The sequence below is a fragment of the Oryzias melastigma genome, linkage group LG9 (assembly GCF_002922805.2).
Source record: "Oryzias melastigma strain HK-1 linkage group LG9, ASM292280v2, whole genome shotgun sequence".
Lineage (NCBI taxonomy): Eukaryota > Metazoa > Chordata > Actinopteri > Beloniformes > Adrianichthyidae > Oryzias > Oryzias melastigma.
This window is the reverse complement of record NC_050520.1, coordinates 21033806-21054519: the sequence shown is the minus strand read 5'-3', so window position 1 is coordinate 21054519 and position 20714 is coordinate 21033806. Positions and strand designations below refer to the sequence as shown.

At 38.6% G+C, this 20714-nt stretch overlaps 1 long non-coding RNA gene across 1 annotated transcript in view; it reads right to left on the bottom strand.

The window, feature by feature from the left end:
• Positions 1–19283, bottom strand: part of LOC112148861 — a 56081-nt gene extending 36798 nt beyond the window's left edge. Inside the window, exon 1 of the long non-coding RNA XR_002919700.2 lies at positions 19072–19283. This is a non-coding gene — a long non-coding RNA (uncharacterized LOC112148861). The remainder of the gene's footprint in view (positions 1–19071) is intronic.
• Positions 19284–20714: the final 1431 nt, after the last annotated feature.

Sequence of the window (20714 nt, the reverse complement as noted above, 5' to 3'; positions counted from 1 at the left end):
ACAATAGGTTTCCAAACTTTCTTTGATTGAAACTTCAGCTAAAAGTGTGTAAAGCCCATTTTTTCACTAACATTCTCTGTTTGTGTGACATGTAAGGGGCAGTACGTTCAAAAGTGATTGACAAGTCCAAAGAAAAAGTTAATGGGATTTGTTTTCTACAGGAGGTAAGAAAATTACATCTTCTTTCTTGTCTTTTATCTTTATTCCTGGATGCTAAATAAAATCAAACTTTCTGTCCAAGTAAACGTATATGAAAAAATAAACAAACTGGATATGAGTTGAGCAAAAAAGTGAAAATCTAAATGTTGCCATGCCTTACGCTGATATTTACTAAATATGGGATACCCAGTAATCACACACTATTCTGGTGTAAAGGGATTCAAAGGACATTTTTTGTTGATTTAATGCAAAAATATATTGTTAAAAGCTGATATTGTCCCTAAAAAACACCACAGGGGTTTTGTGTTGATAAAATGCAAAATATATAAATATAATAATAGATTATTACTGACTAGTTCAAAAATGCTCTCTAAACTGCTAAAACAAAAGTGCTCAAACTTATAGACCTACTTTGTAGCTTTAAACTGGCAGCTTCAAACTGCCACAGAAAGACATCAATCATAATAGACAAAAGTCTGCTGTGTGACAGAGTGTGTAAGAGTGCTACCTTTTAACAGGAGTACCCTCAACATCTCACCCAAGCATCTTACCGGTCAAATAATGTGGCACATGTACCACATACTTCTTTTTTGGCTTCACTGTTCCATCAACTCATATTTGCTCTTCAGGGTGACCAGTAGTCTTTAAGTGGAGAGCAGCAAAAGGGCTTTACTCATTTACAGGATTGGTGTAATAAAACTTCAGTTTGTATATTCTAGTGATAACGGTAACACAAATTACAGAATTCGACCATACAACACATATTTGTCAGAAAGATCAGCAAAGTTAAAACAATTTGAATTCCATTTGAATTTAAATGGTTTATTTCGAGCTATCAAACCAAGAAAAATGTATGAGCAATACAATCAACAGATGGTTGCAACCATACAAAGATATAGGATAACTAGCCATCAAATTATACATTGCTTGAAAGAGAGTGGGAGGAAGCGAATTTATATGATCACTCCCCAGCTCTACCTTATCATTCTCTTTACATTAATTATCACCGTCTAATAAGTATTTAGATCCAAGAACATCCCTTTAGACACAAGAAATACTCCAACTTGACTTTCCGTGCTCTTGTCTGCGGCCCCAGCAGCACAACTGTTAGCGTCTGTGCTAACGTTAGCTGCATTAGGCTGAAATCTGAGTTTGAGTTGGATGACATTATTAATTCTTGCTTGTTGTTCCACATCGTCGATTCTTTTCTCCAAGAGGCCGAGCCAATTATCTTGGTAATTTTGTGCTCTGTTCTGTAGTATCTCTTCCACAAGCTCCATTAGCAGAGTTAGCTGAGCCTGGATGTCGTCTAGTTGTTGTTTGATAACGTCCTAGTCACTAGATGCTTGGTTCTTTTTTGGGGCTATGGTCAGCTCTCTTTCTTGCAGAAATACTGCTTATTTTGCAGTAATTCTGCAATAATTCAAGTTTTTAGACACTTGAATACAATGATCATTAGGAGACCTGACACGGGTGTGATCAATTACCTGGAAACTGGGGGGGGGGTGAACTTACTAGTTGTGTTTTTAATTATGCAACACTGCATCTTTGATTATTTTAAATTGAACAGGTCTCAACAACGTTGCTAGACCAAGGAAGTATTGAAATATAAATATTTATCAAGCCCTGTTCCGACCCGACCAGGCAGATTCTAAGTGATAATGCTCAAAAAACAATGTTATCTTATGCCTTAGTCACAACAGTCCTCAACGTTTAATGAACAGATTAATGAACTGTCCTTCCAAGTGGATAAGGTCTCCTGGCAAAAATAGGCAAACCTGTTTGGGGCAGCCTGGTGGCCCGCACAAAATTTTAAGATTAAAGACCACACTGTGAGCCTGTAGAGCGAAAACATTCATTCACATTTTTTTTCCTGCAGGGATGCTGCAGGTGACAAAGACTAAAGCAGGTGAGATGCAAGTATGTCATATGTCAGTATTTTTTAACTCTCCAAAACCTGCGCACTGCACAAGCCACCTGTTAGTGATGTTCATGTGCTCACTCCTTGTTCAACCTTTGCGCAGTCTATAATTGGTGCCTAACTGTTAGAAATAAGGGAATTAGACAATCAAAGTATAGTTTATGTGAGCATATGTCCATCCTATGGGCACTTCTGTATCCCCTGCATGCCCTGTGCGAGCAGCATTTATGCACAGTCAGTAAACTGTGCACACACCACACCAATAACAAGAGTGAATACACTTACTGTACGCACAACAATCGAACGTTACATTTTCATGACATCCCTCAAGGAGACCAGCCAAGCCTAAAGGGAACTGAAAGACACACCTGCGCTTCCTTAAAGATGCGGCCGCACCTGTCTATGACTCTCTACGGGCCGAGCCAACCCAAACACCTGCACAGGTATAGGTCCACATAAGTATGTGTGCATGTGGCTAAGACATTAGATAGAAATCATTGGTCCCAGCAGCTGAGTTTGAGATGCTTTGGAAACATTATCTGCTGCAGTTCTATCATTTGGACAAGTGTGGCTTACCTCTAGGTCCAGTGTCACCTTTCAAGGGTAAAATAATAACTAGTCATATTTTTTCTTATTTTTTTTTTTACTTTGGAGGGCACCTTAAACCATGTATAAAAAGCAAGATTCAAAGTGTCGAAGTTCTGATTTTGTACTTTTAAAATGTCACGAGGAACAAAACTGGTCTTTCATTGTAGAATACTAAACAGATCAAACCTCACAATGCAATAAGGTTGCTCTCAGCAATTTTGGTCTGGTTTGATGTTCTTCATAGGCTACAATTTGTCCCTCCTTTACACAAGTCCAGCATTGTATCTATCCTGTTTTAGTGAGTTTGAATTTGAAAGCACATTTTACACTACTAGAGATAAGATCTGATCCAAAAATCTTCAGCAAATCTCAATGATTACTAATAACTGCTTCAGATTGAAATCAAGAAGGAAAGCTGGAATGAGCTTCAACCAATTAGAGAAAATCAGAGGGAAAAAAGAGAAAAGCATGAAGACTGAATGCAAGACAAATATAAATGAATGCACTGTGAAGCTATACCTGTCTGCCCAAATTGACTGTACATAATTTTGTGAAAGTTGTACAAGAACGCCAATGTAGCCTAAATGTTTCATACAAACTCTACAATCCAAGAAATTAACCTGGAAAGAGCATCAACACTTAAAAAGTATGATTCAAATTAAATATCTCCAATAAAAATCACAACATTTCCCAATGCTTGCTCACAAAACCAGTTTACCACTTCAGCTATGGCCAAGCATGTTTCCTTTGAAAGTGGCTTGGCTCGGCTGACCAGGAAGCCTCCCAACTGGCTGGCTCATGTGACCATCATTGACTATGTTATTTACATTCAGCTCATGGTGATGTGTTTGCTGAGAGGGATAATTTGACAGTCCCATAAACAGACAGACAGACAGACGGATAAACAGAGTGTTGGCTTCGGACAGAGATCTCACTGTCAGTCTCACTGCCACCCTGTTCCTCTCTCAAGCCCAACAGCCACGGGGCAATATTTGAGCATACAGTCAGCAAGTCTTCCAAATATTGAACAACATGCAGTGTCTGTTGTTTTTTTTCCAAGTACTTTTTTGGACTAGATTATAGTTTTCTCTTCGACTCTGCTGTTTATCTCTAATGGTGAATGAGACTCTTGAAGAAATGCTTTAAACATTTTTTGTTTTCCTTTATTCTGTCTTTTTTTTTGGTTCATTAATATAATATGTTTAGTCTAAAGAGATACTGTAGATACCTACTAATTTTTTTCTTTGTTTCTCAGTATATACAAATAGCAATAACTCCAGTGATGTGACAGTTGTGCGAGAAAAATTATCTATCCATTGAAAAAGAAAATAATCTAAGCAACATTTTAGCTTGAAAGGTACTTTCTTTTAGACTTTTTCTTCAAGCTAACTTTAATTGATTGGCCATAAATGGTATGTTCAGAGATAACTCTTACAGGATTTCAAATGTCTGTTTTGTGTAGGCGTGACAGTTTTACAATATCAGATGGTGTCACTGCTTGTCTTTGTGTCTGCCTTTGGAGTGTCTTTTTGTGTGTGCCCAGATACATGCTTGTGTATGCTCTGTACGTATTTAGGCATTTCTGTGTGTCTCCGTCTCCGTGAATGCACATGTGTGCTTAGCGTTCTTTGCCTGCCTCATCCAGTGAAGCCGTCACACCTCTCCCGGTGTCCTGCTGAGTTTCCCGCGGCATCCTGAGGTCCTGGAGGCTGTCTTGGTATCGCCGCTGAGGATGGTGGGCGTCTGGCACAGATAAAACTCTGATAGCTCACTAATGGACAGCGGGGAAACTTTTTCCTTTTTTTTTTCTTCTTTGCCCATCCCCCAGTTTAACATGGGTAACCTGCTGTAAAAGTTGCTCCAACGACTTTGAAAGATTTCGATTTTGAATAAAATGCATGGTTTTTCTGACAGTGAAAGTAGCAAAAAAAAAAAAAGCAAACTAATGACTGCTGAAAACAAAGAACTTCAAACAGGAAATACGAATTAGGGTTTCCTTTTATTCTCTTTTCCTTTGTTTTTAACAGTATTTTTCCCTCTTTCTCAATTATGACACAACTTCTAATTCTGCTAAATAACTCGAAACATAAGTTTTTGTGGCAGTTTCATTACGCAAATGTCATTGGCATTCTTTTATTCTCCTTGTGTGGTGGCCTGTGGGGGAAAGGCTAATATCTTCTGTGTCAATTCACAGCGTGAAACTTTTAGATCTATATAAGGTTACTCATTGCAGAACTTATTTTCTAAGAGAAAAAAGAAATCCATTATTTATGAACATATTCCCAGTCCATGGCTAATTGTTTATTTTCTTCACAATTGCTTTGATGTAACCAGCCAGACACTTAAAGAAGTCTGTTGAAATCTGAATATTTTCCATTGCATTCTTTTAATATATAATTATAATGTGTCATTTCACTAGTTTATTTTAGATCAGTGTTTCCCACACGTGACTTTGAAATAGAAATTGACCATATCCTGCTGTAAGATTTACAGTTTTTAGATTTTTCTTTTAGTGTCACCTGAAGATAATTTTAACGTCTAATAGTATCTGGGGGTTTCTTTTTTTTTTCTTTTTTGTTCTCCGTGTTACAGCCAGTTACATATTTTTATTGTGCTTGTAAAATAAAACAAAGGTAAGAGCTGATTGATGCTGCATGAAATAACCAAAACTGATCTTCTTCTGAGAGCTGGGATGGAAAGAGTTGAGTTTCTCATTGATGTTTGTTTAATTAAGAAAGCTGAACATTTGCTGGGTAACATTATGCTTCAACATGCCCAATCAGAATTATGTCTTTCTTCTTTTCGGTGGGAACAAACAGGCAAGCTGCAAGGGAAAATCAAGCAGTCATAAAATCTGATTATGCAACTACAAAGAATGTGGCCCATGTCATTGGATTAGACAAACATAAAAAGAAACCATGGTACATATGAACACCTTGCCAAAATATAATGATAATTTTTATGCTGCTCAATACTTCTGCTAACAAGAAACAGGTTTTCAGGGATTTTTAAAAATTATTATTTTAACATTTAACAACTCAAATATACTATTTGAGTTGTTTTACATATTCATGTCTCTTCTGTCTGTTTTTAATATGTATGAGTTGCTTTTGTTGTCAAAAACTTTAAATTGATTTTATTAAGGGAACTTGGACTACTTTACACACATTCTTCTGTAATGTCAAAAAAGTCAAATTTAGTTAAAATGTGTGTTTTCGACTGAAGTTGTGCAGGATGTACTTATGAAATAAATTCACTCTCTTTTGCTGAAAAATAAAACCTAGATTAATACTACTCAGCTGTGTAATGTGGTATTGAAAACATTAAGCTTTCTAATAAGGATCAGCTTTATCAGTTTCATTTCCACCTGTCTCTGTAATTTTAACTTTCCAACTGGCAGAGCACCGGAAAACAGTCTCGTCGCTGGGGCCGTGTCGTTCGAATGCCAGGGTGCCCAGTGGCGAGATCTGTAGCTCTGTTCTGGATATCAGCTTTCATGGGATCAAAGCACTGGCAGCGATATCCTCCCCCTCATCAGCAGAGCAGTAGTGCATATACCCAAGGGATATGATCGGAGAAGAAGGGAATGAGGGAGACAGACACATAGACAGAGAAGTGGGTGGGGGTGTTGGAGGATGGAGGAGAGGGGGAGGGTTCAAGAAAAAGGCAGATGTGAGCTAGGTTAAGGGCCTGCAGGCCTGGGGACGATGGGAGTGGGTGAGAGAGGGTAGGAGGATGGAGAAGATGGTTGTTATGGCTGTTTGAAGGAAGCGGGGGGAAGTGCCGATAGGAAGGCGATGCAAGGAATCAAGATGGGGGATATAAGCTTATGTGTGTGTAAACGAGACGGATATGGCAGTCTCGTCAACATGTCGGGCCCAAGTTTGTGGATGGAACCCTATCAGCTTAGTTTCCCCCCCTGCACCTCAGCATCTGTGTACATTCTACCCGCTTACCCACCCCTTTGCCTCCCCTGCTTTCACCGCGCTTTACGCCCATGAGTCTATTTACTCACCCGTTTGTTTGCCGAGAGCGACAACATACAACCCCTCCTCCATCAACAGCGCCAACCCAGACACCCTGTGCTCCAGCTCCTTCCCCCCACTTCTTATCCCTTCTATCATCTTCCTTAGAGATATGAGGAGCGAGGTGCAACACTTTCCTCTTCCTGCTCTCCTCCCTCTCTCCAGGCGCTTTTTGATTTCTCCTCTCACCTCCTTTTTCTCTCCCTCTTTCATATCCCAGAGTGCTTCTTTTCTTCTGTTCGTCTCTTCCGATCGCAAGTTCTCCGCAAGGTATCAGTGTGTGGTACAGAGTTGTGGCAGTCTTTTCTTAAAAGTGCTAGCTCATTAAGGAGTGAGAGTGTTTGGATATGCGTAGTTTGTATTTTTAGTGTGTTTGTTTGTGCCTGTATGCCGGGGCTGTGTTCTCAGTTCACTGTGTGTGTGCTTGTGTGCGTGTGGCATGTGTGCACGGCGGGTGTAGAGCAGAGGTAGGAACAGTGCTGAGTCTGATTCTTTCTGTTCCACTGTGGCGTTTGGGAAGAAGAAACTTTATTCCTGTAGAACAATAACATCTGTTTACAGTGTTGAACATACTGAGCAGCGGACGAGGTAAAACAACAAGATGTTAAAAAAAGCTTAATGCATAATGTACGGATGTGAGGGTACAGTAGTTTGTGTTGATTGAAACTTAGTTGCATACCCACTTTCCTAATATAGGTATCTCCGATATGGACAAAGGTGTGCTCGCAAAATCATATCTGTTATTATTGGCAGCAAACAATAAGAGGTGACCTAAATATGAATAAATATAAAAGTGAAACAATATTCTAAGTACTGTCTAAAAAGTTTGGGAAATTCTTTGGAACTTGCAAAAACAATACAATTAAACTAAATGAAACAAGATTTCTGAAGTTTTCATATCATGAAAGTTTAAATCTTTCAAAATGTTTGTTGAAAACTATACAATAATAAATGTATTTTCATTTTCATTTTGATACTTTCCTAAATCTTTAGGAAGAAGTTTGAGCAGTAAGGAACTCCCCAGATTAACAAATAAAAACACACCTTATTTTTTGGAGTATATATAGTATATATATATATGTATTGTGCATATTTTGGCTTTTGGTCCAACATATACTCAGGTCTGACTTTGTGTGACTTAAAATAATAAATAAGCTCATGTATTCATTATTTCTGCCAACTGCTAGAGGGCACTTCAGGTGTGTGTGTATCAGTATTTGCTACCGACAGAAACGCAGAAGAAGTAACACCGGCCTTTGGAAGAGTTGTACCACACAGACGTTGAAAAATTAAATGAATTTAGTGATTTAAAGAGCTATAAATACATTTGTTGATTTATTCAATTCCTCCTATGTTTCATGAAGCTAAATACTGTTAAAGATCAAGATTTTACCTTTTAAAGAATTCGTTGTTTCACACACAATTGATTAAAAGAAACGTGCAAGATTCTTGGAAGACAATTTACTGTCACTGGGCTCAAATAATTGGTTCAATGCAGTAATTATTTATTTTACCTTTACAGTATCTTTTTAAATTAACATGTACTCCCTTCTTTGTGCTCTGACAATCACTGAGTGGTAATGCAGTGATGCAGGCATGTTTGCAGAGATCTGGATGCTACTTCCTTTTACTGATTTGCCTCAAGTTTAACCCTTAGCTCATTTTTAACCAACTTAATTTACTTTTAAGATGCTAAAAATGTTTGTTACAATAAAGTCACGCATAACAGGATGCTTTTATCTTTTTCTCCTTAATGGAGTGAATTACATTTCTTTTCTCTCCTTTACCACATTCTGAGTGACCCGTGTTTTCTTTTTTTTTGACATTTTATTTAGTTCAATTAGTTTATTTAGTTAAATAATTAGTTTGTGTTGTTTTTGAGTGGCACCTTTTTTATTTACACCATTTGGCAACTTTTTTTTTTTTTTTGAAAAGCAAAAAAATTCTATTTCACAAACTGTTTTTTAAGCATTATTGCAGGATTTTTGTGTTTGTGTCATACACAAAACACAAAGGACTCCTAAACTTACAGTGCAAACACATTACAACAAACGTGTTCAGTGCAGTCAGTTGGTCCATTTACAAAAAAATAAAAATGCCTACATCATTTTATTCTCTATAATCATATATTGCATTTCTTATATGCACATGGCATTCTAGTATAAATTATGTGCATGACTATGATGTATATAACAGCTTAAAAACAAATGTTTGTACAGCAGAGTTTAATACGAAGTGGCTGAAATCATGTTATTTATAAAACGTTCTATTAATGTCATCAATTTAAAGTTAATAATCCAAAATTAACAATTATTGTTTAAGCAAATATGAAAACTGTGAAGCAGCATAACATCTGTTTTGATTACTGTAGATATGAACATGCCTTAAGATTACTGCAAGGATGGTAGAAGTTAAAAAGCTTTCGGAAACTACCAAATGTTTAAAGTTGTAAATATTACAAGCTAAGTGGCATTAGAGAGCTGATAACTCATTTGTGATATATTAAGCAGTCATACCTGTACATGGAGCAATACCTTCAAAAAGATTTTATTTGTATTTATCGGAGTAAATTTCCTGAAAATATCAAAATGAGCATTGGCTCACTCAGTTGCTGTTAATTTACATCTTGCATAAAGATCAATAAACATGCAAGCCTGATTAGCTGCTGCTCAGCTTTATGCTTTAGAGTTTTTGCACCACACAACTGCATGTATCTGTGTGTTATATGCAGGGATAATATACCCTGAAACATGAATATTTCAGCCTTGACCCAGTTCCCAAATGCAAGGGGTGTCCTGTCTTCACCAGGGGAGATGTGGTGTCATATACTCCAGGTGGTTAACTGAGTCACTGTGACCCTCTTCCACTTTAATCATATGTAGTATGGATTATACTGTCTGTAAAGCAATACATGTGTGCACCCACCAAAAGATAAATATTCACTTTGGACAAAAAGTGCTTGCTTGCATTCACAAAGTGCAGAATAGCTGCACAGCACAGCAGCAAGTGTCTGTAAAGGGAGATATAGGCTGCACTGTTTCCGTTGTGAGACAACACACTAACACAGCATGGACCAGATGATATCCATATTGACATGTTGTGATATTATATATAATCACAGATTCTTGCACCCATGCACAAACAGGGTACAGTAAGAAACCTTTAGGTCAGTCCCGTCTGTACAGAATCTTCCTGGAAAGAGGAGTGGAGCAGTAGCTGGCAGGCTCACTGCTCCAGATCAATACAGGACTGCTTTCACTGCTGTTTGCGGACGCCTCCGATCCACTGTGTTATTTTATCCTTCACTGAGCCTTGTTCATTTGTTGTTCATTTGCTCTGCTGTGCTGGTTCAATAAATCTTATATCATCTTTGTTTTCTTACATTACAAATGGCCAGTTTTGTTTTGCCAAGCCCTCGCAGTCTGTCTGCTTGATTTTGTCTTAGCAGCATTATCCGTCAGAGCCATCTGTAAACTGAGGAAGACAGTTTGATAGAGTCAAGCAGTCTAAAATTTGCATTCATATCTTATAAACATTTGACTATGTTAAAATTATGAAAAAGTGCACACTAATATAGTCAGATTTGCCACCTTACTCTAATAAACACATACAAAAACACAGACTCAATCCCTTCAGTAACTTATTTTACATTTCTTTAATCTTGGGGAGATTTTTCACAGGCTATTTTTGAAAGTATATAGCACATATTAAATCAATGCAACAGAGAAAGGAGTGGGAGAGCAAGGACTGAGGCCCTTTTGGAACATATGAGGATGCTCTGACATCTGTAGCACATAGTGTCCAAGCTTTGTACCGAGCCTTCACCACAGGTGAGAGGTTGCGTTTTTCCCTTCACCTGTTGTAATGTCCATGCCTAGGATTTGTATCTGGTTATATTTTGAAAGTTTGAATGTGCCTTTACATCTAAAGTAGGCACAAAAAACAGCCTTAGTAATCCTGTTTTTGTTCAATATAAAACAATGTGTGTTGTTTTTGCACTTGTACTTTATTGTTAATTTGTCGAGAGAAATGATACTAAACACATTAGACTGCTTTACTTGTTAAACAGATTCAATGCAGTTGGTGACTAAAGTGCAACGTGGGCTGTCAAGTTTGCATGTTTGTAAGCACTGGTTCGTTAATTGAGCCCCAACTTTGTGGGATTTTTTTCGCTTTTTTCCACTTCTTTGAATGTGCACTGTTTTTTTTTTTTGGTTTTTTTTAAATACCTGACACTTATGCCATTTACTGTCTTTGCATTACTTTTGATCTTTGGTTCTCTAACTTGTCAGTTTGTGAGCTCAAAGTGAATCTAGACACAAGTAAACCAGGGTTCACTTGTTTTTTCCACACCAAAGTTCATGTAACGGGGCTCACACTTGTGAAAGCGAAAGCAGATTAATCAAAGAACTTAATTTCTTTCTTAACCAAACAGCTCAGTGTAAAAAGGACATATAAAACAAATGGAGAACCAAATACTATACATTTTACCATATAAAATCTTGAAATCCTTGTGAATTACATGACAATTATTTAATTTCTCATTATTTTCCAGCATGTTTTTGTAAATACACACAAATGCAAGCCTCACTTTTAAAGAATTTCTTTTATTTTTTTTCATTCAATAAAGATGCATTGATTATTCATGACTAGAATGACTTTATTTTCCTCTTGCATTGTTCTGGAGGAACTTTGATTCACCAAAAATTCTTGCAAGTTGGCCCTACAGGTCTAAAGGTCTAACTGTGGTGGAATCCACCTCAATTATCTTTTTTGTGAAGGCATATATTCTTGATAGAAGTCTTGAACACAATTTGTAGTCAACAGTTGTATCCCCGAAACTTAAGAGCTTCATCTTCTTAAAAATTATGGAATAAGAGAATTAAAAACGCAGAAAGAGAGGGGGAACTATGAGTTTGTATTCATGTGCGAGCCCTGCAACAATGTGCCGGCTTTCCCGGTAAAGCTGTCTCTGCTCTCATGCCGCAAAACCCTGGTGCCACAAGGCATTTTGTGTGTGAGTGTTTGTGTGTTTTTCCCTGCTCCTTTTTTTTGTCATGGAAACCTGCTCTGTTTCTTTTACTGGACACCGTTCTTTTCTCCTTGGTTTCTTTTTCCTGCACCTCATCACCTCCTTTTCACAGTGAAAAGTGATTCTCCAGGTGGAAGTTTGCCATTTAGAGCCGTGTGGATGGCAGTTGACTGTTTCACTTTTTGCCCCTAAATCTACACTCACCTCAGAAGAAAGACAGAAACCCAAAGGGCTCTCGAAGCTCAACGTGGATGAAACCCAGCGGCTCCTCGTTGAGAAGGACCGCCGCCTGGCCAAAAGCTCCAACGGCTGGCATGTGCCGTAAATACTGTCAGAAGCAGTTAGGAATTATACTGACAGCTGATTAATTTGTGCAAGCTATTTCCTTAAAAAACTGGACGAAAACCAGGTTTGCCTAAAGAAATATAGCAATTACGAGCTCTGTATGTTGGGGTGAATGTGTGTAGCATTTGTGGGCATGACAAGTCACTCTCTCTGCATGACATAATATTTCTGCACAGCCACATTTCCTCTTTATGTGTGTACACCTCTGGACATGTGTGTGGTGGGACGGTAGATCACCTTGACAGTGGCTAGTCTGAGAGTAAGCCTTGGGCTCTGAATTTTAGAAAGCAGGTTCCCAGAAGGGCGTTCTGGTCAGCACAGCCGTCTACACGCTCTTTTTAGACTCTCTCTGTCTCACTTTCGTTTCCCCTGCTTTGATTCTTTCTCACACATATGCGCACACCCGGGCAGGCACACGCACACACACTATCACAGCCCTCCAGCTGCGAGGTCCCACACGGCAGTGAGACTCACTGACTGATTACGTCCCAGGTAAAGCACTGCCCGGGAGCCAGCTACAAAGCCAAAGTCAATGAATGTTCTTACAAGCGCACATACATGGACTCTTGTGATTTTTTTTAACGACACCGCCTCATGTACATGCAGACAAGCACTTGTCCTTTTCAGATAGGGGCTCACACTGGCAGCACACTACTGGGATTCCCCTGTACTGTATGTGATATGATGACATTATCATCTCTATTTGCTGGGTAGTTAGGCATCAAGCCAGGCAGCTCACTAATGAAATCGGTTTATAATTATGTTATTATTATTTTAGAAAATGAATCTGCTTTCAAATATGACCACAAATGTACACTCTTGCTTCTATTTGTTTTCATCGTAGCATCTACAGAACTCCTTTGTTTACTTTTTTCTCTCTTCTTGCCTGTAATCATTTTAAACATTCAGTAATGCCTTTTGTAATAACTGTCAGAGCACTGCACCCAGATTTATAAAACCGTGTACCACACCGCTAGTCAGGAAGTCGTTGGACAATGGCAGAGGCCTTTTCTTTTCCACGGGCCGTGAAACGATAGCAGCCAGTGGCTTTATTCTCTGCTCTCTGCCATTTTATACCCTGTCAGGCGCTTAGAAGCTCTGTAGTTTGAAGCTCAAACCGGAACCATCCAATGCTATTTCCAGACCTTTTCTGAAAACCAGCTATTGTGGAGATATAATTACAGACCTTAAGGCTGTGCTTAATTCTAAAACAATAGGGTATAGTTTTATGCAGGGACATAAAATGCTGAATGATCCTGACTATGCAGCTTCGTTTTTCATGTTCTGAGATTTGTTATGCTTTTGAGGGGAGCATGAAACTGTTTGTTTGTCCTGTCCAGGAATCTCTCTTTGTTCTAGCACATGAGTCCTAGAAGCAATAGCTGTCGAGGACAAAAGCAAAGCTGTGTAAAGTTTGTCGTTGTTGTCCTATCTTCTGTCTCGGGAAACTTAAAGTACAAAATGTATTTTAGTAAAACATATGAGTATATTAAATTATTATATTTAGTTAGTTTGATCAATTTTTTAAAGGGTCATCCAAATCTTATCTTCCGCTCATCCGGGACTTGGTTGCAGGGGTAACAGTCTAAACACAGATGCTCAAACTTCCTTCTCTGGATCCACTTCCACCAGCTCCACAGGGGAATCCCGAAAAGGCAGAGTTTCTCAAGCGGTTTCTTTGTCTTCTCGGGGTCTTCACCAAGAGAGCCATGCTCAGAACTCCCCAAAATGTAAGTCTCCAGGAAACATCCTGACCAGATTCCACAGCTATCTAAGCTGCATCCTTCCAATGTGAAGGAGCAGTGGCTCTACGGGTGACCAAGGACCTCACCCTGTCTCTAAGAGAGCGCCCAGATACCCAGCAGAGCAGACTAATTTTGGCTCCTTGTATTCAGGACCTTGTTCTCTTGATCATGACCCAAGGCTTAAGACCTGACCACAAATGAGTTTGGAACAAAGATTGACTGGTAAATTGAGAGTTTCACTTTCTGGTGTTGCTCCTTTTTCACAATGATGGACTGATTCGACAGCAGACGTCTCACTAATTGGACTGTCGATTGTACTCTCCAATCTTTCCACACTTGTGAGCAAGATTTTGAAACTCCTCTGTAGGATCCAGAAGGTTGCCACCCACTGAGAGATGGCAAACTATCTTTCTACCTTTTGGGGATTCCAGCAAAGCCTCACAGCAAGTTTGGTTCTGCCAAGTCTTTCTGGCATCCACCTCTGTGGGTCCAACTCACCACCAAATAGTGATCAGTTGACACCTTTGCCTCTCCTTTTACAAGACACACAGCTGAAGGTCCCCTGAAACTCAGTTCGAAGTTGATCTTCAACCTCTTGCTAAGGGAGTTCAGGTGCCTTGTGCTCATATTGGTGGTGGACACATTGTGTCAAGCGCAGGAGTTCAACAACAGAAAACTCAGGTTTATACCAAAGAGGCAATTCCACCCAATCGTCACCCAGTCTTTCCAGGTGGTTCTGTCATTTGGCACATGGACACTGAAATTCCCCAGGAGAAGGATCAGTATCCTTCCAAGAGGCTCTAGAAAGGCCGGGTACTCAAAAGGCCAAAACTACAGTCAGAGACATATCCCTCTGACTCTACACAACCCTCTTATCCCATGAATAAGCCCATACCAGTCCGCTCATCCTAAGCAACTCCAAAATGGTAAAGAGTCCAACCGCTCAAGGGATGGAATTTCAGAGCTTACACTGTGCATGGAAGTTGGCCCGACTATATCTTGCCAGTAAAATTCCTCCACAAGCTGAGTCTCTTTTCCTACCATAGAACTCTTGTTCTATGTACCATTAACCCACCATGAGCTCTCCTATAGGTATTACATCAAATACCAGTATTGGATCAATTATTACATTACGACAGACACAACTCCTCCATCTGTAGTATAAAGTAATAGAAATGGTCAAAAAAAGGATTTTATTTTTTTATTCATTTTTTTTACAATTGAAACTTTTTTTTTACTTTACTTTTTTACTTTAAGACTCCCGTTCAAGTGTTTCTCCACTCACTGTACTTAATAAAAATCTATTGTAATATTCTAAATATCACTTTTAATGTATGTCTAGTTTTATATGTAAGCCACCACAAACACATCCTGCTGTCTGTTCCAGAGATGATATTCAAGAGTTTGCGGTCAGAACCTTTTGAAATGGTCTGTCTGAGGAGTCAGAGATTTAGTTTTCTTTTGAACAGTTTTTACTTTTATACATTTTGAATGGCTTTTAAACTTGTTTGTTAGTTATGTTTTTTCCTTTGTTTAGTATTTATAGTCAGGATTGAGTGTGTTGATTTTAATTGAAATTCTGCTTTTAAAAAGTCAAATATTTTATCCTTAAAATTATTTGTGTCAATGCCAATTTTTGCCAATTTTTGACTTATTTTGGGTAGGGAATATTACAATTTCACATGTGATGCTCAAGTGTTATCATTCACTATTTCTCACTGACATTCTGCTTCCATTTCTAATTGATAGAATCTTGTTCTAGTCTGCACCTTTGCCCACTTTGGTGACCAACTAATGATCCAACAGCTGACTATTACGTCCTAAACTTGGAAGTGTGAGAACCAGCTGTGTTCAGGAGCACCTGTCGCATTGCATCACTGTGTCACTTGTACAGAAGGGAAACTAGATGCTATGGAGATGAGGAGCAAAGCAGTTTTGCAGTTAAAATGCTAATTTGTTAATGCCATCTCTCTTCCACAAGACATCATAACAAAAATCCTTTTTAACTCAGCATGAGTGACCTCAGCCTGTGGGGAAGAAAATAATATTTTAGTGGATGAGTTATATGGCCGGTTAACTTTAACTGATTCTCTCTGCAGTGCTCAGTGTATGAAATTATATTTGGCATTTCAGATCTTTCTCTAATTGTCTCTTTTGTGGCTCCATCAGAGGATGTCCAGCATTGATTAAACTAGTAATTAACATTTTTTTTTTTCCATATGTCTGAGTTTTCTTTCTGGACTTCTTAGCTGACTGAATGGAAATATTTCTTCACAGTGAAATAAACAAATGAATGATTGTTTTTGACACAAGTTGGCTCATGGCAACCATTCAAACAGTTCAGTCTCCTCAACGTAATATACATTTTTACTGTAAATCTGTCAGAACAAGAACGCAATAATGAATAATTTATACAAACATCTCTTTTAAATTGGGTTTGTCAGGGGTTGGGCAAACACATACACAGAAGAAAAACTTCATAAAATAAAGTCAACACCCATCGTAGTTTCTGCAAGATGGCCCTCAGTCCACAAATCACATCCTATTTGCTTCTTTTTCATATCCACACTTGAGAAAACACAGTGGTGACCATACAGGAGAGGAGGCAGAAGAGCAAACAGCATGAGGGCACAATTTTCAACTGTGGTGACCAGTGGCTCCTGCCTGTCCATGGCCTCACAGCCATGCCCCTGCCCCAGAGGTTCAATGGAGGCATTCACAAACTGGATTCCAGTGGCCACCAGAACATTTAACCCAAACAGACATAGCGACTTGTCTAGGCAAACATGGGTTTGTGCCAACATATAAACCATTCAGCCACCTTTTCTCTTCAAGTATCTCTGTTTCAGCATTAGGTGCTCTAATGTTTTGTTTCCACCAGCAGCTGCGACCAGGTTAAAACTTAAATTTTATTAGATCTAGCAGCCTGTGCTCTGAAATTGAAAGCCCAGAGTTGGCAGAAATGCAATGTTTTTGCTATTTTCTCTTTAAGGAAATGAACTATTTTTTTCTCTTGTGGGAGGAATCTACTTTAATTCTGCCCTTTTTTTAAGAATAAAAGGTTATTTGATGTAACCAAGTTTCACAAAGGAAAAAAATGTGCTAAAAGATGGAGAGCAATTTCCCACCTTCAGGGTTCAACTGTGTAGGTATTCTTATACATTTATTCTCACATAAAATAATTATTGAAGCTGAAAAAGTCCTGGTGTGTTCTTGTTAGAAAAAAAAAACAGAGATTAGAACACTTAATGAAAAAAGGCAATACCTGATCATAGGTTGAAAAATATTTGTATTCTTTTTTTTAGCATTTTTTTTTCTTGTTAAACATATGGCAAAAAGTATTACCAGTAGTTGTCAAACATCATCAATGAAGAGCTTATTGTATTATTCTTATTTTCCTTTAGAAAATGAAAAGCATAGATTTAGTAGAAGAAATAATAAAAGATAAAGATAATCTAGCAGAAAACAATATTCATTTGAAAAACATACATTCTTCCATTAAAAACATCAAAAAGAGAAAAAAATGGCTTGTACTTTGACACTTTGTTTGGTTTCAGAGAGTGGTTTTCAGATTAAAGTGACACTTTCCCCTAAGGCAGGGGTGTCCAAAGTCAGTCCTTGAGGGCTGCTGTCCTACATGTTTTCCAACCAACCTGTCATTGAAGCTTCTTGTTGGCCAAACACCTGATCCAGGGAATCAGCTGCAGATAAGGCAGGGTTTCTGGAAAATCAGCAGGAGGCCTCGAGACCTGACTTCTACACCCCTACTCTAAGGTATACCGTAGACTAGCTTAGTAGTTTTATAGCTTTAGGAATAAAATGTATGCTATGTAAAATACATGTATAATTGGTTCAATATTCAGCTCAATTATAGTCCGGACTAACATCATATCTACTGTAGTTTTCTCAGTCAGAAGATCGTTTACTATAACACTTTTTCCATTTTTTTCTCTTCAACCTTTCTGTAACATAGGGGAGAAAATAGGCAGTGTGTTTGCTTTAGTATTCTAGTGGTTCTTTATTATTGGCATAACTTTGAACCACAACAAATTAAGTACAGAAAAGGTTAGAAGGAGCTGTGTTGTAGAACTTGATAAAGCCCTTGACAGGTTACAGGGACAGAGAGAGGAGCTGTGGTTTTCATAAGGAAGTGCATTGGAGTCCTTCAAGACATGTATGAGAGCTGTAAGGCAGGTGTGAGTTGTGGTGAAGGTCTGACAGATGAGCTCAGGACTGAAGTGGGACTGGACCAAGGATCAGCTTTGAGTCGCTTCTTGTTTGCAGTGGTGATGGACAGTCTGACAGATGAGGTTAGACAGGAATCTCTGTGGACCATGATGTTTGCAGATGACATCCTGCTCTGTAGAGAGAGCAGGGAGCAGGTAGAGCAAAAGCTAGAGAAGTTGAGGTTTACTCTAGAAAATAGATAGATGAAGGTCAGGTGCAGGAAGATAGGGTATCTGTGTGTGAATAAGAGGAACCTAGGTGAGGTTAGGGAGTTGGAGTAATGAAGGTGGATGACTATTAGTACTTAGGGGCCAACAGTCCGAGCAACAGAGTGTTGGAAAGAGTTGAAGAGGCTTGTGCAAGCAGGTTGGAACAGAGGTGGAAGGCTTTAGGTGTGATGTGTGACAAAAGAGTGTCAGCAAGAATGAAAGCAAGGTGCAGAAGAATGTGGCAAGAACAGCCATGTTGTTGGTTTAGGGACAGTGGCTATGAGAAACAGACAGGAGGCAGGGATGAAGATGCGGAGGTTCTCTTTGGAAGTGACAAAGATGGATACGATCAGGAATAAAAACATCAGAGTAAAAGCTCATAGATGTGTTTGAAATTAAAGCATGGAAATCAGATTGAGATAGTTTGGGCAAGTGATTATATGGGGTTAAAATGATGCTAAGGTTGGAGTCACCTGGAAAAGGGCCTTGTGGAAATTCAAAGAGAAGCTTTATAGATGTAATGAAGGAGGCTAATAGGATGGTTGATGAGAGCAAGGAGTATGTAAAGGCCAGGGTTAGGTGGAGGGAGATGATTCATTGTGGCAGCCCCTAAAGAGAGCAGGTAATGACTTACAAATTAATTTTCTTTCCAATTTAAGTTACTGCTTGTCTCTTCACTTTTTGAGTTTCCACTGCTACTTTTATTCTAATAATTATGATACCTTACTTGCAGCTTTACTGTAATTGTTAAAAAACATACATTAGTCCTTATTTCGCAACATAAAACCTGAAGCTGATTAATGGATCTGACTTTACTTACCATTAAGCGTCTCTCAGTGGAGGAATTTCCCAGTGTTTCCATGTGATGGTCCCCAGTCCAAATAAATGCTGAAAGTTGGGTCAGGGAGGGCACCCGACCTAAAAATGAAGCCAAATTACATGTACGAATCATGGAGCAACTTGCCGTGGTGACCCCTGAGGGGAAATAGCAGAAAGGAAAAACAAACATATGACTTAGTGCTAACTGACATATTTTTGCTGGAACCTCTGCATTGTCTGACTACGGCAAGCAGTGGTCCACAGGCTTACCACATTTATCAAGCATAATTGGTGCTTAAAGCTTTAAATTATTTATTATTGTGAGATCTGACAGTGCTTCTCAGAAGCAAATTGGGATCATCTTCCATGACCACCAAGGATTTGCAGATTGGAAGCAGAACTAAGTTTATTTCCTCAGCTCTGCTTTTATCCCTGCAAACGAAGCGTTTAAAAGGATCACCCGCGACAGATAACCACGTTACTGTACAGACGGGTGCTGCTGCTGCTGCTCTTAGGATCCTGATTTTGTCTGTGGATGTTTTTTTTTCCCTCTACTCTCTTTCCTTCACCCTTGTCTAATTGTGCTGATGCTCTCCCTGTGGGTTTTAATGTTTGACACGGCGAAACACTCTTAAATCCTCCACACTAGCTGCTCCCTCCCTTATGAGGGCCAGTATCTTAAAAGCAAAAAAGGATGTATGTCTAATTCAGAAATTTATCACTTTGTAAAATGATGCATTAAATGAGAGGGGACACGCTCTAATTTGAAATGCTGACTTTAGAAAAGAAGTTCAGATTTTCAGAATTAGTTGAGATGGGCTCCTTTTAACCCCTCACCCACTCGTTTGCCTCCCACATGCTCTTGCTTGGATCACTCTCTCTCCTTGAAAAAGAAGGCCATGCAGGTCTGGCTCTGTCGGCTTGTTTCTAAGCTTTGCAGCCACATTCAATCACTTGCCCACAACATCATAAAACATATTCTGTTGCTGTGCCGTGAGTGTTCATAAATGAGTGTTTTGAATCCTTACATTCATCTTTATATAAATTATAGAACTGTAAACACTCCTTTTGGATCATTTTTCACACTAAGAACATACGTCTTTTTTTATTCTTAATAGACGATAAATTCTGTTTTAATTTTTTGTTTGTTTTTTTTAAGCAAATTAACTCTTTAAGTAACATTTTTCTCTCCTTATTGGACAAGAAGCTAAAAATTTCTGAGCTTTCCAGCAACTAATCTTGTTTGGTAAAGGAGTTTATGTCCAATTCTACTTCAATATCAGCTTATCTCAATTATAACCTTTTTTTTTTTTTCAACAATGCTCTACTCAACTCAGTTTGGCTAAGTCAACGTTTACTTTGGTGAAAAGCTAAAATGTCAGATCAACCACATCACATTTCTAAAATATCATATATATCTCCCTTTACATATTGAATTAAAACATGTTATTCCCTTTTGGCTAAAAAAATGCAATTTACCTCCAAAAATAAGCGGTTTTAAGAGGCTTTAATGTCTCGTGGAGGAAATAGACAAGCTACATTTGGTGATTCTGAGTTCTTGACAGTGGAGAAGGAACTTTTTGAAATTAGAGTAGATCGTGGAATTTCTGACAACAGTTGTGACGCTTAGACTTAGCAAAGATA